Source organism: Cupressus sempervirens, chromosome 2 (assembly GCF_028749045.1).
Source record: "Cupressus sempervirens isolate cs-2001-9-10 chromosome 2, ASM2874904v1, whole genome shotgun sequence".
NCBI lineage: Eukaryota > Viridiplantae > Streptophyta > Pinopsida > Cupressales > Cupressaceae > Cupressus > Cupressus sempervirens.
In genome coordinates, this window is record NC_143119.1 from 634,694,087 (window position 1) to 634,710,355 (window position 16,269).

Here is a 16,269-nt window from a genome sequence, read left to right on the forward strand (position 1 = left end):
GCTACCTACCTTACATGTGTAACATCTTACACCTTGAATCATTTGAAACTAGTGGTGGTATCATGTATAATGCACCAAATGGGTCTTGCTTGTATGTAATGTCAAGAATTGCTTTAAAGTTAGGTTGTCTAATCTCATTATTGATTAATTAAATGTTCAAAACTTTCTTTTCCTCTTTAACCGTAGAAGCATAAGAACTAGATGCTATATTTGCATATCTTGACACATGAAAAATACCTTCATAAATATGATGAATGGTGTTAAAAAATGGTTGAATTCAGTCTACAAATTTTTGGAATGATCTCTCCAATACTCCTTAGGCTCTTCATGCTCTTGTCAATCTCAAATAATGTCAAATGGATTAAAAAATTGACCATATAGCCCTCAAAAAATTGCAATTAATGCTTAGTGCTTACATAGTTGTAAGCTTGGCTGTAATTTTGACTCACTCAACTTCCATGTAGGTTTATTCCCACTATGAGCTCAGCCAACACTATCATTTATGATAGCTTGACATCAACTAGATTTCACTTGGCAGCTTAGGTCAAACTTTTTATTCTTAGTAGCAACATGAAAACTTATAGATTTATTCTAAGTTTAAACCATTACTTTGAATCTTACTTCATGCATATATGATCTTTTCAGAACTAAATCCTTGGAATTGATGCATGATATATCATTTAAATATCAGTCCTACACATACCTATTAATTTCCTAGTTGGGGATGGTGTGATCACCTAGTCCATTGGATGAAGTGATCCTATTTGAAATTGATGTGATACAATCTGCCTTCTTCTTCCATGTTTTGCTCATCTACACTTTGACTTCTTCAAAATTTGCCTTTCCTTTGCCTTTTTTGAACTCATTGCTTGGTGCCTTTGACTTTGTTGGACAATGTCTACTTATTTGACCAATCTTTAAGTAACTAAAACATGTAGTCTGACTTAACCATCTATTGTAATCAATTCTATAATGTGTTCTTATGCAATTTTTAGGAACATGTCCATATTCTTGACAATAGTGATTGCTATACCTAGTATTATAAACTCAATTATAAGAGCTTCCATTGTGTTTTTCCTTTGTCTAGTTGTTTGATGACCACTTAGGCTTGGATCTCCACTACTATAGTAATAAAGTTTATCTAATGAAGGTTACAATGTTTGATCATGAAACATGATCTACCTTGTGAAAGGTCTACCTTATTAAAGGCTTACAAGATTGTTAGATCTATAGAAGTGTGCTTGATAAAAGGACTTTAACTTACAATGAAGTAAGCACCTTGGTAAAGGATTTACAATAGCCTATTAGGACTAATTGGTTAAGAGATTTAACTGATTCACCTATTAGAATGTCTTAGCAATGATCTTGTGGTTAGCACTCTATTGCTAGATAACAAATGATCTTTTTTATATATTCTTGATCCTCCTTTGATCAAATGTATCTCTTCTATCCTCTAACCTCTTTTCTTTTTTGTCGTCTTAACTACTTCTATAATGTATCTCAATTCACAACACCTTAGTCATTACGAATGCTCTATTTGTACATGCAAAATTCTCTCTTCACTCCTTCCACATTCCTTTTTAAAAATTTTTTAGGGTTTTTCCTCCTTAAGAAAACCTAGGTGACTTACGGTTAGGTATGAATCAACAACAATGATTTACCCATATTGCTTCTTAATCCTTCCCTTTTTCTGATTGGCTACATGTTCTACATACGAATTCTCAATTAAGATGCATTCTTATCATCTAGGAGCCAAAAAATCCTCAAGTCAGCTCCAAAATTGTTTACATAGCAGTTTGTGCCATTACAAATAGCTATGTCAAAACTGTATTACTCAACACTTGAAAACCCTAATGCTCAGCATCAACTACAACTTTAATGTTGTAACTCAGCATCCATTGGTTACTCGACATCTGAATCACTCAGCATCATCTATCTATTCAACACTTGAGTGACTTGGAACTAACTATTTACTTGGCACATACTAAGTATCTCAATCGACATGCACTATTTGAGATGTTATGCTCGTCATGCATTAATTGTTAGACATGAACTAAGTTCTAACTTGTAAATGACTTAAGCGTATAAACACTCATATGTCAAAACCAATTTGAGATCAATAGATTAAGCCAACTAGAGGCATACCCACTCAAACATGTTAAATGATTATTCTATTAATATACAAATTTTAATCGATGGGATGAAAAAAAGTCAATGGAAAATAAAAATACAATAATAGAATTAACCTATCAAACTCTCGAACATTTTAATGATCAGAATAAGTCCTAGTTTTAAATTAAATTATTAGTTTCTCCAAATTTTTTGGAAGGGTCATGAGAAAGAAGTGAATAATTAGACTTATATCATTGTTCTTATTATCAATGATGCATGGAAGTATGAGACACCTTCTAATGCTAAACTATCCATAGGCCAATAGTGATCTCTCTAAGTTGTTCTAAAATTAGAGACTCAAGGAAACAAGACTTTGAAGTTAAGTTTAGCACTAGATTGTTATTTATCATTGTAATTTTTGATGTAAAAAATATTCTAAGCCCACCAAACCTCCATGCAAAAAAAATGTCACAAAGAAGAAGAGAGGAGAAAAGTACAAAGAATTTTGTTTGACAATATCCACAATTGAATTATTAACCAAAAGAATTAAAAAAAATACAATTGATCGATCCTTATAGGAGGAGATCATAAAACCTAAAAGGGAAACCATAAGAGGTAAAATGATATTTAATAATTAATATTTAATTATTAAATGGGAATCCTTTTGCATAATGATAGATCTAAAGAAGGGAGTAAAGGTAATTTAATAAAATAAAATTGAATCAACCCTTTACTCTAACTTGCCCCCTTAAGATGAGAAATATGGAGCTACAAATAATGCATGAAAAAGAAAGGAAACTACAATTTTGAAAGCATAAGTGGGTCCTAGCAACATGGCCTAATGAGGTACCAACAACAAAGAATTTTTAAAAAAATGGAAAAATAGAGAAAACCACATGGGAAAAACCCTACTCCAAGAAGAGATAGAAGAAAGTTGAAAACAAAAGAAGAAACAACTCATCATCGAAACCCCCCAAGGAAAAATTCCTTCACCCCAAAGATCAAATGCAATTGAAGTTACCATAGGGATGCAAAAGGTTTAGTGAAGATGTTTGCAACCTACTTAGCTATGAGGATATACTCCAAGATAAGAGAGTCATCTTGAATCAAATGCTTTATGAAATGCATATGAAGCTCAACATGCTTGGTCCATTAATACTCAACTAGATTATGGGAAATGCTTGCAGCACTCTAATTGTCACACCAAAGAAAGGTGGAACTATTGGGGGGAAATCCAAGTTCTACCATCAACTATCAAAGCCATAAAACCTTTTGACTAGCTAGCATAACTTCCCTATATTCTGCCTTTGTAGATGATAATGTGTGAGCATGCTACTTCTTGCAAGACCATGTGATAGGACCAAAATCAAGATAGAAATAAATCCAAATTTAGACTTTTGATCACCAATATCACCAACCCAATTTGAGGCTTTATAATCAACAATATGAGGACCCCTTGATGTATAGTGAATGCCATAACATGTAGTACCCTAAATGTACCTAAAAATATGTTTGGAAACTTTCCAATGAATCTCATAAGGATCATGTGAGAATTGAGATACAAGGCCAACCACAAAGAAAATATTAGGACATGTGTGTGTCAAGTCCAATGAACTACCCACAAGTTGTTTATATAAAGTGGAATCTATTGTAGGAGTAGAGCAAATGGAAGATAAAACAATACTCATTTGAAAAGGTGTAGCAAGCATGCTAAATCTTTGAAGCATATCAAGAGCCTATTTCTACTGGATAATGGGTATCCCATCCAAAGATTGAACAACTTTTAGGATAAAAAAATAGTGTAGAAGTCCAATGTCAGTTATCTCAAACACTCTCTCAAAGCTCATTGAAAACGCTAAATCATAGAGGGTGAGTTACCTATAATAATGAGATCACCAACATACAACACAAGTATCAATAGATCATATCCATGACATCGAATTTACACTATAGGGTCAAAATGAAAACTTATGAAGTCTGATGCAAGAAAGAAGGAATCCATCTTCTCATACCAAGGCCAAGGGACTTTTTTAATACTATATAACAATCTCCAAAGTTTGCACATCATAGAAGAGTCATATGAAAAACCCAGAGGCTACTCCATATAGATCTGCTATGAAGGTACCTATGCAAAAAGGTACTTTGCACATCTATTTGATATACTATCCATCCTTGAGAAGCTACAAGAGAGAGTACAAGGTAAATAGAGTTCATCTTGGCAATAGGAAAAAAGGTCTGATAGTAATCAATACCCTCTACCTGCAAAAAATCCTTCACAACAAGATGTGTCTTGTACATATCAATAGAACCATCTACAACATACATGGTATGATACACCCACTTGCACCAAACCAACTTTATCCCTTTCAAAAGAGGAAAAAGATCTTAAGTATGGTTCTTCATCAAAGAAGAGAACTGCTCATTCATAGCCCTATCCCAATCTAAGTTTCCTATAACCTGTGAAAAATATGGATAAGCTAAAATGGTATGACTCAAAATTCTAGTACTAGATGTATGAACACAAATATGACAAGAATCTAAAGGATCTCTTGCCATTGGTCCAACTACATCCACAATATCATGAGCTCACTTGGGTACTCAAAAAATAATAGGGGGAGGAGGGGAAGGTGGATCATCATCTAGATCTTCTTCAAAGGATAAAGAATCATGTAGAGAAGAAGAAGAAGAAGTACCTGGCAGTGAGGGAGAACCTAGTGATGGAAGCTCCATTTGAGGATAACACTCATCAAACTAGAGATCTCACCTAAATAAAACCTCTCTAGAATTAGTAGCAAACAACTTATATGCCTTCACATCCTCATAGTAACCAAAAAATATAAGTGGTTGGATCTTCCTCTACGTGGATTTCCTCTATGCATCTGGAATAAATTCCTAAGCCTCACTACCAAAAATACGTAATATAGAAACATTAGGTTTAACATGAGTCCAAGCCTCCTCATAAGTCAAATGTTGTAATGCCTTATGAGGCATCTAAATTTGAATATAGTTGGAAAAACTAATAGCCTCATCCCAAAAAGAAGGAATCATTTCTTGAGATTGTATAATGTAATTGTCCATCTCTCATAATGTTTTGTTCTTTCTCTCAAGGACCCCATTCTTCTTAGGGGTATGGGGAACTGTGAGATGATGGTGTAAACCATGCTTAATGCAAAAATATCTAAAAGACCAGTTCACACATTCTTTGTCATTTTTAGTGTGTAGACACTTGATAGAAAGACCAAACTACTTCTCCACAAATATCTTAAATATTTAAGATGAATCAAAGATATTAGACTTTTACTTCAACAGTTATGCTCATGTGCATCCATAGAAGTCATCCATGAAGGTAAGCACATATCAAGAACCTAAAAAATATGGAGTGGGGAATGAGATAAGATCACTATGTAATAAATCCAATGGTGCCTTAGTACGTGTGGATCTACTTGCTAGAAAAGGATCTCTATAATGTTTTCCAAGTGTACAACCTTGACATACACTATTAGTATAAGAGATCTGAGGTAGCCTAATCACTAGCTCTTGTGCACTCATCTAATGTAGATATATGTAGTTGACATGGCCAAAATGCTCATGCCAAAGTTTTCTCACTGTGTTTGCATTAACAACAAGAGAAACACCTATAGAATCAAATCTCTTGAATCCATCAAATTGATATAAATGAGACTGTAAATCAAAACTCCCAATACCAACAACCAAATCAAGATCATGGAGGTTTCAAAAAACCACATCATATGGTGAGAACTCAACCATATTACCAAAGCCAAAATAAAAAAATTCTGATAGATAGACAAGAGGTTTGTAGAAATGGTTGGAACTAATATAACATCTTGTAGGGAATCACCCTTCAAAGAGATATTGCTAGAACCTGAAACTAAAAGTTGTGTAAAGTCACTAACTAGAATCTATGTAGTAACATTCTGATTAAATGAGGTAACCTGACTCTGTCATATGATGGGAAGCACCTAAATCAATGATCCAAGTAGTAGAAAAAGACAAAGCTCATGCAGAAAGACCATATCATTTTTGTGAAGGAGAATGTGGTGGATTCAAAGAAGCAATAAAGTGTTGTTTTATTTCCTCCTCTAAAGCCTCAAGATGTTTGCAAAACTTAGAAATTGGATGTCCTTCCTTTCCATAAAAACTACAGAGATCACTTGGAAAATTCTTAGTCTTGGGGGAAGACTCACTAGACTTAGAAGCAAGGTATACTTTAAGAAACCCTCCTTTAGAAAATGTGTAAAACCTTGGCAAAAGGTGTATAATCCTACCATTTAACAAAATTGTGGTGAAATTTTTCGATTTACAAAGAAAGAATAATAATCTCCATTGGTGAATAATTTATAATCTCTCAAATAATGTGTAAAAACTAGGCAAATTGTGTTATTTTTGAAACCATGAACATACATATATTGGTGAATAAAAATATTTTTCATAGTAAAGTATTAATTTTGTGGGTGAATTATTTTATTGTATTAGAAATAAAATATATATATTGGCAATTTTTTTGAAAGTTAAACATAAATTTTGTGGGTGAAATGATTCATTGTGTTAGGCAGAAAATAAATACATTATAATGATATTGATAAATTTAATAATAATATTATATAAAATAAAATAAAATAAATTCTTACAAAATTAGTAAATTATAAAACTTATACCTTCCCTATCTTATTATGCACTTGAAACATAAATATTCATTTTTTTTTATAAGAGGGTGAAGTCAAGATTAATTATTATCATGTGTTGTGATTATTATTATCATTTATTAATCTTGAGTAGACTCTAACCCTAGACCTCCTGGATAAGAAGCTCACCATTTATCATTATATTGTAGCTCCTGCTAAAACATAAATATTCATTGTTATAATGAAAACATAATAATTTATTAAGATGATAATATATTATGGTGAAGTCATAATTTATCATTTGAAATCCTACCATTTTAGTGGCTTCTTTTCTTAAATTAAAAAAAATACTAGAAACATTCTTTGTAAAGTTATTCTATAATTTTTAAAAAAAAACTAATTAATAATTATTAAGATGTTATGATTTTTATTAGTTTATTTTAAAATATAATTTATCATTTATAAATAAATTATATAAATTAAAGTATTGCATCCTATTAAAATATTATATTCATAGCACAAAAATATTTAATATGATGATTCACTCTCCTATATCTAATGATTTAGAAGAACAATATTCATATTATAATAATTTCATAGTCCCTACTAAGATAAACTAATCAATTCTAAATTAGATTTGTGTTCTTGTTGTTATTATTGTTTTAAATTGTATCATTATATGTTATTTGAAAAACTAGTAACAAAATAATTCATTCAATCTAATTACAAAAGTAATAAGTAAATGTCTTTTAATTAACAAATATAAAATCATTAAAAATCTAAGATGTCATATTGATTTGAAATTTCTTAGAATCAACTTGGTCACTATTGACAAGTTATAGGTATACTCTTTTGCCCATCAAATCTCAAACCTAAGGGAATACTCATACTCATTTCTGATATCATTTTCATTTTCTAAGATTGTAAGTGAGATGCATAGATGGGTGATGTCAAGAAAACAACTCTAGTTGGATTCCAGTGGGTCTCAATTGATTAGTAGGAGATATTTTCTACAAGTCAAATAGTGATTCCATCATGATTTAACTATGTAGTTTTTGAGTCAAACTCATTTGTCTTATTGTGAAAAATATCTCTGCTTATCAACATAGAGAATATCTTGCAGAAAATATCTCCTACTTATAGAGAGTTGTGCATTTCAAACTAAAATCCCATGCACACTCATTGACATCTTGGTAAACCTTAAGTGCTTGTGTATACAACATTGTAACTCTCTCACAACACTTCCAAGCATAGTCAAAAACTTGTCACAACTTCAGGGTGGATCTACCTTGAATTTTTTAGTGTCCTAAGTGATTTTAGTATGGATATATCTTAATGATATTAGATTTTTTGCAATCAATTATGTTGATAACTTGGTCTAATTTTAATTTTTGTAAGAGTTTTTTTTGCCATCAATGTTCTAGATTGCTCTAATAGACCATGTAATGTGATTTCAAACATTTCAACATATTATAAAAAAATTTATAAATTATCAATTACATCTTGATATTTATGAAGGGTTAGCTTGACTTTCCTTAGGAGAAACAATTTTTTTTTTATATACTATCATGTGGAGTAAAATATGCAAATACCCATGATCCATAAGTTCAAGAATTATGCTTTTTTTGCATTATAGTCAAGCTTGATTTCCCATCATCTTGTGAAAGTTCTTGTGAGGTCAAAGAAACAAAAGGTGTCTTGATGTATTTTTTGATTATGAATAAAACTATATTAGATAAAAACAAACAAAAATTGGTTTTAGAGTCATAAAGAAATTTTGGAGTTTCTTTCAAATGACATGAAAAGTTGCTAGTTTCAGAGTCATTGGAAAAATTTGGGTTTATTATAATGACTTATAATAAATGGACTGTGAAAGTGGGATAACTTATTAGAAAAATAGAGAAATTATTATTTTCAATGTTGCACATATTTTTATATTTTGAAACTTGATTTTGTTGATCTTAGAATGGTTTTGACAATTGAGTGTCAACACACTTTAAGCTATTTGCAAAGTTCATGTTGAGCTAGCAACATATGCCGAGTTTAATATATACAAGTGTTGAGTTGCAATATGTGCTGAGATAGAAATACAATAAGTGTTGAGCCACTCAAGTGCAAAGAAAATAGATAGTTCCAAGTGAGTATATGTGTCGAGTGAACAATAGATGCCAAGCATGTTCAAGTGTCGAGCAAGATAGAATTTCAGTTAGTGTCGAGCATTAGTATTTAACAAGTGCTGAGCAACACAAAATTAACATAAGAGTTTGTGAAGGCACAAATATTTATGTAAACTATTTTCATGCCAACTCATGGATAGATCTCAAAGCTTAGAGATAAGATTGAATCTACTTGTATTCCCTATATGATCTACATGCAACCAATTAAAAAAATGGAAGGAATTGAGTAAGAAAGTTGGATGAAAATCAATCATAGATTCTTACCTAACCCTAAGCCACCAAAGTCTTTTTAAAGGGAGACAAAGCCCCATAATATGTAGTGTGTATCAAAGAGAATTAGAGAGTTCATGCAAAAAAGCTGATGATAGTAGTGAAAGGGGGTGAATTGATTAGCATACAATTGAGGTGATTTAGAAGGAAAACATTGCAAAATCAATTAGCATAATAGAGGATCAAGGTTATAACATTTTCGTATCATATCAAAGAGGATCAAGAAAAATTGAATTGGGATATGAAATCACTAATAAAAGATTGTAAGTGTATCAGATCAAACATTCTACTATACTTTCTAACACTTGTATCAACAAGATGAAATCCTTGTATCAAGGTTGATTTAACAGTCATAGTGAAATCCTTTAATAGGATGGTCCATTCCAAGTGAGTGTTCTAAAGTCCTTTAGCTAGATACACTTTTGACAGTGTGTTAAAATCCTTTAACAAGGTAGGATTTAACAATCCTTTGTAAGCCTTTAACAAGGTAGGCCTTTTAGAGTGTAGATCATGAGAATGGTCAAAATATGTAACCTTAATAGGTGAACTTTGTTGCTGCAGTAGTGAAGAATTGTGGGTGTCATCCCCACCCCAGTTTTACCTTCTCATTGGAGGTTTTCTAGGTAATCATATTTGGTGTCAAGTGTTTATGTTGATACATTTTCTTTACATATGTTTATGCATGCAATGTTTCTAAGTTAAAATTTTTATTGGTTAGAACTTCTGATTCACACCCACCCCCCACCCCCAGAAGTATACATTCCCCATTTTTAATCCCAACAATTGGTATCAAAGCTAAATTCTCATTAGGAGAAGCCTTATAGCTTAGAGAAAAGATCTTGAGATGGAGGTTTACAAGTTGGGAAAGACCATTGAAAATTAGGAGATTAAGATACATCTCTTATTGTAGCAACTAGATGACGCTATAGATTCCTCAAGAAGTTCACTAAAGAGAAGGAAAGAGATTGTTGTAGCTAAAAATGACACTTAGTTAAGGAGATTGACAGAAAAAAATTATTTGTAGATAGTAACTCATGTGAATTTGATGCAAAAATTGTAGATTTCATGGACAAGAATAGATCACAAGTTGAGGAAATAAAAAATCTCAAGTTGGAGCAAGAATCACAAGCTATACTGCTATGTGAGGTGACAGAGAAAAAGAAGAAAACTATAGAAGACAAGGCCATGATTGAATAAAAAAAAAAAATCTTGTCAAATAGATTGGTAGAAAAATTAGCAGAGTTATCTAGGATCTCAAACATGCAGTTGGATACCGTAAGCCAAATGATAAATTCCCATCATGAGTTGAATGTCAAGGACATTGAGATAAATATATTGAAGTTATAGAATGAGCAACTATAGAATGACCTAAAAATAGATAAAGAGTTTGCTAAAAGTTTTAATAAGCCAAATGAAGCCATCAAATACTTTGAGCAACTATTGAAATTCCCTAGATCTAGTAAAGAAACATCAGGATTGGGCTATACAAGCACTGAAGAAGGAGAATCATCGAAAGCTACTAAAGAAAGAAGAAATAAAGGTAAGAACTCTAAACCTACTAGTCATCATTGTGGAAAGAAAGAACATATAGTTAATGTTTATAGGAGCAAGAATGCTAGTCAGAATGCCAAGCTAAACAACATGATCCATTGTTACAAGTACAACAAATAAGGTCATTAGGCACATGAATTCTTAACAAGGACCATGCATGCACCAAGATTTGAAGGATGCTGCTACAATTGTTAGAAGTTTGGACACAAAGCCTTTGAGTGTAGATCCAAGTCCACATGGTCATTAAAAAAGGGAAGAAATCATGAAAATTCCTACAATTGGAACTACAATACAAGACATAGTTGTACTATTGTCAAGAGTATGGACACATTCAAGAGAATTGCATAAGAACACATTTTAGTGGAAGCTACAACAGATGGTTAAGTCAAACTACATGCTTTAGTTGTTTGAAGATTGGTCATATCAGCAAGCACTACCCAACAAGGACAAAGGCACCTAACTCTGAGCTCAACAAAGAAAAAGGGAAAGTAGATGTGCTGGAAATATAGATGGAGAAGCTGGGGGGGGGGGGGGGGGGGGTGGTGAATCAATTACTACAAAATATCTTAGATCCCTAAGATTCTAACAATAAAACTAATTTCTGTTGTTTATTTGGTAAATACACAAAAAATGCTATAACTTGGTAAAAGTAGAGTGTGATTTACTTTTTAACCAGTTTTAAACATTCATAGTGATTAACATGTAAGCATAAAAGAAATAACATGAACACATGAGACACCGAGATTTAACATGGAAACCCAATAAGGAAAAAACCACCAATGTAACTAGTTACTATTTTTCACTCTTTTGAAGTGAGCCCTCTTAGGAGCCAACCTAGTTAAAAGTTACAAAACACACTATTTGGTGTGACATTGTTAGAGGATTTAATCACCCTGTTAGGAGTGGCTTTGTAAGAAGTCTTAAAACAATTCAATGGAACTGTATTAAGAGATTTTGGATCATTGCTACAATGGTAAGTAAGTAACAATGAAATAACCTAAGTGAGATGTAACTAAATTGTTGATTACAGATCTCTATTCTACTTCATACTAGATCCTTCCGGATTGAATATTACTTTGCTGCTCCACAAGGATATCTAACCATCCTTCAAGTTTTGCTCACGCATACTTTCCTTCTCAATCAATCAATACACTTGCATACTCTTACATACATTAGAATCTCAACTTGACCTTTCATTTATACTATCCAAGTTATCAAGTTGACTCAATTGCAAATTACAATAACCAATAAACATTACCATAGTTGGCTAGAAAACAATACTTGAACTAATTAAAATTTATATCATCAAAATCCTTTGATAGCCCCTCCAACTTGATAAACACTGATCCTAAGATGATTTCCTACATTAACCAATAGAAGCTTGGTAGACACTGCAAACTTGCAAAATCCTTTAGCAACCAAGTGAACTTGGTGAACACAAACTTTGACCAACTTTTGTCTATTAACCATGAGAACTCAGTTAACACTACTTTCTGCCATAATTTCCTTTGATGCTCGAGTGGGCTCAGTAGACACTATCTTCATAGAGTAATCTCTAGAAATGCTTAGTAGACAACAACAATTATCTTATTGACCAAGTGAGCTCAGTAAGCATAGATTGGCAACTGATATGACATTTGTGTAACATCAATGACAACACACAATTAGACAGTTGTATCCAACAATATCCCTCTTTAGCATTGATGGTAGCACAACATGTCATAGCACAATGAAATTTGAAAACAATACTTTCTATGATAGAAAGTTTCTCTCTCTTAGATTTTATATCACAAACTTCTCTTTTATGTAGTAATCTCCCTTTGTGAAGGAATTACATAGCTTCTTCCTTAAAATAAATTTTAGAAAGATATGATAGTAAACTCTCCTTCTTTGACAACACATGCCAAAGAAATCATGTACCGAATGAGCATCAATGTACCTTGAGTACTGATTCATATGCAATGCTCTCTTGATTATGCTGCATCAATTAATAGATCTTCAAATTGGTTCCGATTGATGCATCGCTAAAAATTTATTAGTGAACTTCAAATAGGGGAATGACCCCTAACTTACTTCTTAGATACATGAATGCATCCTTAGTTAATGGCTTGGTAAATATGTCTACAATCTATTCTTTTGTATGGACATATTCAAATCTAATTTCCTTGTCCTGCACCAATTCTTTGACAAAATGATATTTTATAGCAATATGCTTGGTTTTGGAATGCATCACTAGATTCTTTGATATGTTAATTGCACTTGTATTATCATAAAACATGACAATTGGTTCTTTGATCTCAACCTTCATGCCTTCCAACAACTATTTAAACCAAACAATATCAGAAAAATTCACTGTTGCTGCAACATATTTTGCTTCTACTATGGATTGGGATGTGCAATTTTTTTTTTTACTTGTCCAAGATACCAACCTTTTACTAAGAAAAAATACTCCACCACTTGTACTCTTTCTGTCATCAATATTTTCTACCTAATTAGCATCAATGAATACTTTTAGGTTCAAATTTCCTCCAAATTTATATACTTAGACTGAGTGATGTAGATACCATTCATGCTCTATTGTATTTAAAGTCCAACAATGAACTTAATCTCACCAAACAAAGACATTTCAAATTCTTTGTTCATTTGCTCTAAAAATTCTTTGCATAGATCATCATTCCTATAAATAAAGTATCATCCACAAATATTTCTACCAATACAATCTTGTTATCTGGTCCTACCTTTATATACAAACTACTATTATCATTTGTTATCTAGAAACCAATTTGTATAAGGTAGTTATGTAATCTTTCATACCATGCTCTAGGGGATTGTTTTAGATAATACAAAGCTTTGTGTAACTTGCAAACCATGTCCCTTTTGTCTAGATCAACAAAACCTTCTAGTTATTCAATGTAGACTTCTTCATCAAGAATACCATGGAGAAATGTAGATTTAACTTCCATCTGATATACCTTAAATCTTTTATGTGCTGCATATGCAAGTAATGTCCTAACAAATTCCAATCTTGCAATAGGAGAAAAAAGTTTCACCATAATCAATGCCTTCTTCTTGAGAGTAGCCTTTACATACCAATCTAGGTTTGTTTCTTGATACCTTACCATCTTTATTCAACTTATTCCTAAATAACCATTTTGTTCCAATTACATTTGTATCTTTAGGCCTAGGTACAAGAGTCTAGGTTTTGTTCATCTCTATTTGCTCCATCTCTTCATTTATAGCTTCAATCCAACTTTCATTTTCCAATGCATCTTTAACATTTCTAGGTTCAAAATCATCAAGTAAACATGTACCTTTTGATTTATCTCCAATAATTTGATCTGGTGCATGATGCCTTCTAACATACTTAGCAACCAGAGGTTCTTTTCCTTTTGAATGAATTGCATTTTCATCCTCTTGAACTTCAACTTCTGGTTCTAGTTGCTCAGACTTGATAGGCATTGGCTCAATAGTTTCAGAATGTGACTCGAGTCCTTGTGACTTCGTTTGAACTTCTTTTAATTTGATGACTGAGGAAGACTTGGGAGTAGAAGTCTCCTTATTGATAGATGTGTCTAGCAACGTATCTAGTTCAATGTAAAAAAGTCTCTTGTAATCTTCTAGTTCCTTTTTTCTTTCTTCTCCAATCCTTTCTGCAAACTCATCAATTCTCACATGTGCACTTTTTATGGTTTTATGAGTGGACAAATTCAAACATCTATATGCCTTACTCTTGCAAGAATAACCTAAGAATATACCTTCATCACCTTTCACATCAAATTTTCCTTTTCTAGATTCTTTCAAGATATAACATTTACTTCCAAATACTTTCAGGTAACTTACATTGGGTTTATAGCCATACCATAACTCATAGGGAGTTTTATATGAGTCCTTCTTCAACTGTACTCAGTTTAAGGTATGAACTACAATGCTAATAACTTCCTTCCAGTATTTTATAGCAATGTTCTTTTCAATCATTAGAGTTCTTGCACAATCCATGATGTATCTATTTGTCCTTTCAACTATTCCATTCTACTCGGGAGTTCCAAGGGCTAATACCTATCTTTTAATTCCTCTTTCAATGCAAAAGTTATTGAATTCATTGGAAATGAATTCACCACCTCTATTCAATCTTAAGCATTTCAATCTTTTCCCTATTTCTTTTTCTACTCTTGCTAGATGCCATTTTAATTTCTCAAATGCTTCTAACTTTTCACTAAGATACATAACAATCATCATTCTCGAATACTCATCAACAAAAAGAATAATTTTTTTTCTCTACTATAGCTTTCTATTCCAATAGGTCCACACAAATGAGTATGTAGAATTTCCAAGATATCTTCATATTGATAGTTTTTGCTTTTAAAATTAGTCTTTCCCATTTTGCCAATCTAACAATTCTTGCATAGACCAACATCTGGTTTCTTCAAACTAGGAATGCCTCTTACTTTTGTAAATTTTCTTATTTTTACCATGTTATCAAAATTTACATGACATAAACTTTTATACCATAACCAGCTTTCTTCAACTTGAGCAATAAAACATGAGCAATCACCAAGATCAAGATAAAATAGATTACCTTTTGTTTGTTTTCTTGATCCAATCATTTTTCCTTTATCATCCAGAAGTCTTGTCTTTCCATGGATGAATTCCACCTTGAATCCAATGTTGATTAGCTATGCCACACTCAATAGATTACATTTTAGTCCTTCAGCTCAATAGGCATTGTCACATACAAGTTTTTTGGTTAATTAGATTTAACCCTTCCCTTTTATGCAACAAGGTTCATTGTTTCCAAACCTTACACTACCACCATCATAGTCTTCAAAGTGTTCAAACTTTATTTTTTCACCAGTCATATGATGTGAACATCCACTATCTATGATCCATGTATCATTTTTTCTCACATGAGAGATAAGTGTCATCTTATCTTCTTCATCATCAGATTCATCTTTCACAAAAATGTCTACTATTTCATTTTTTCTACTATCAAAATCTTTAGACATAAAACATGTCTTCTTACCTTTGTCCTTAAATGTTACTAATTTTTGAAATCTTTCTTGCCATTACATTTGTGATTTTTCTTTTTAGCCTTTCTTTCTTTGTTTGGGCACCTGGCAGCAATATAACCAATTTCTTCACATGAAAAATAGATTAGGAGAACTTTAACTTTGTATTTTCCTCTACCTCTAGAATAATTTCTTGCAAGTAGAGCTTCAAAAATTTCATGATCACTATCAGAACTTTCCTCTGATTCTTCTTCACTTTTTGACTGAATGTCCTTTATTTTCTTGCCTTTCTCCTTAAGTGAAAGCTTGGTCTCAAATGTAGATTCAATATTCTTGGAAGTTGGAACATAATTATCATTTTTATCTAGCTCAAAAGCATTAATCTTTCTACTAAGGTATCCAAAGTTATCTTATAACTTGTTTCACACCTTCTTTCTTGAATAGTAGATACTCTAATTGCATAGATAGGAAGCAATGTTTTGGGAAATTTACTTACAATAGTTTCTTCCT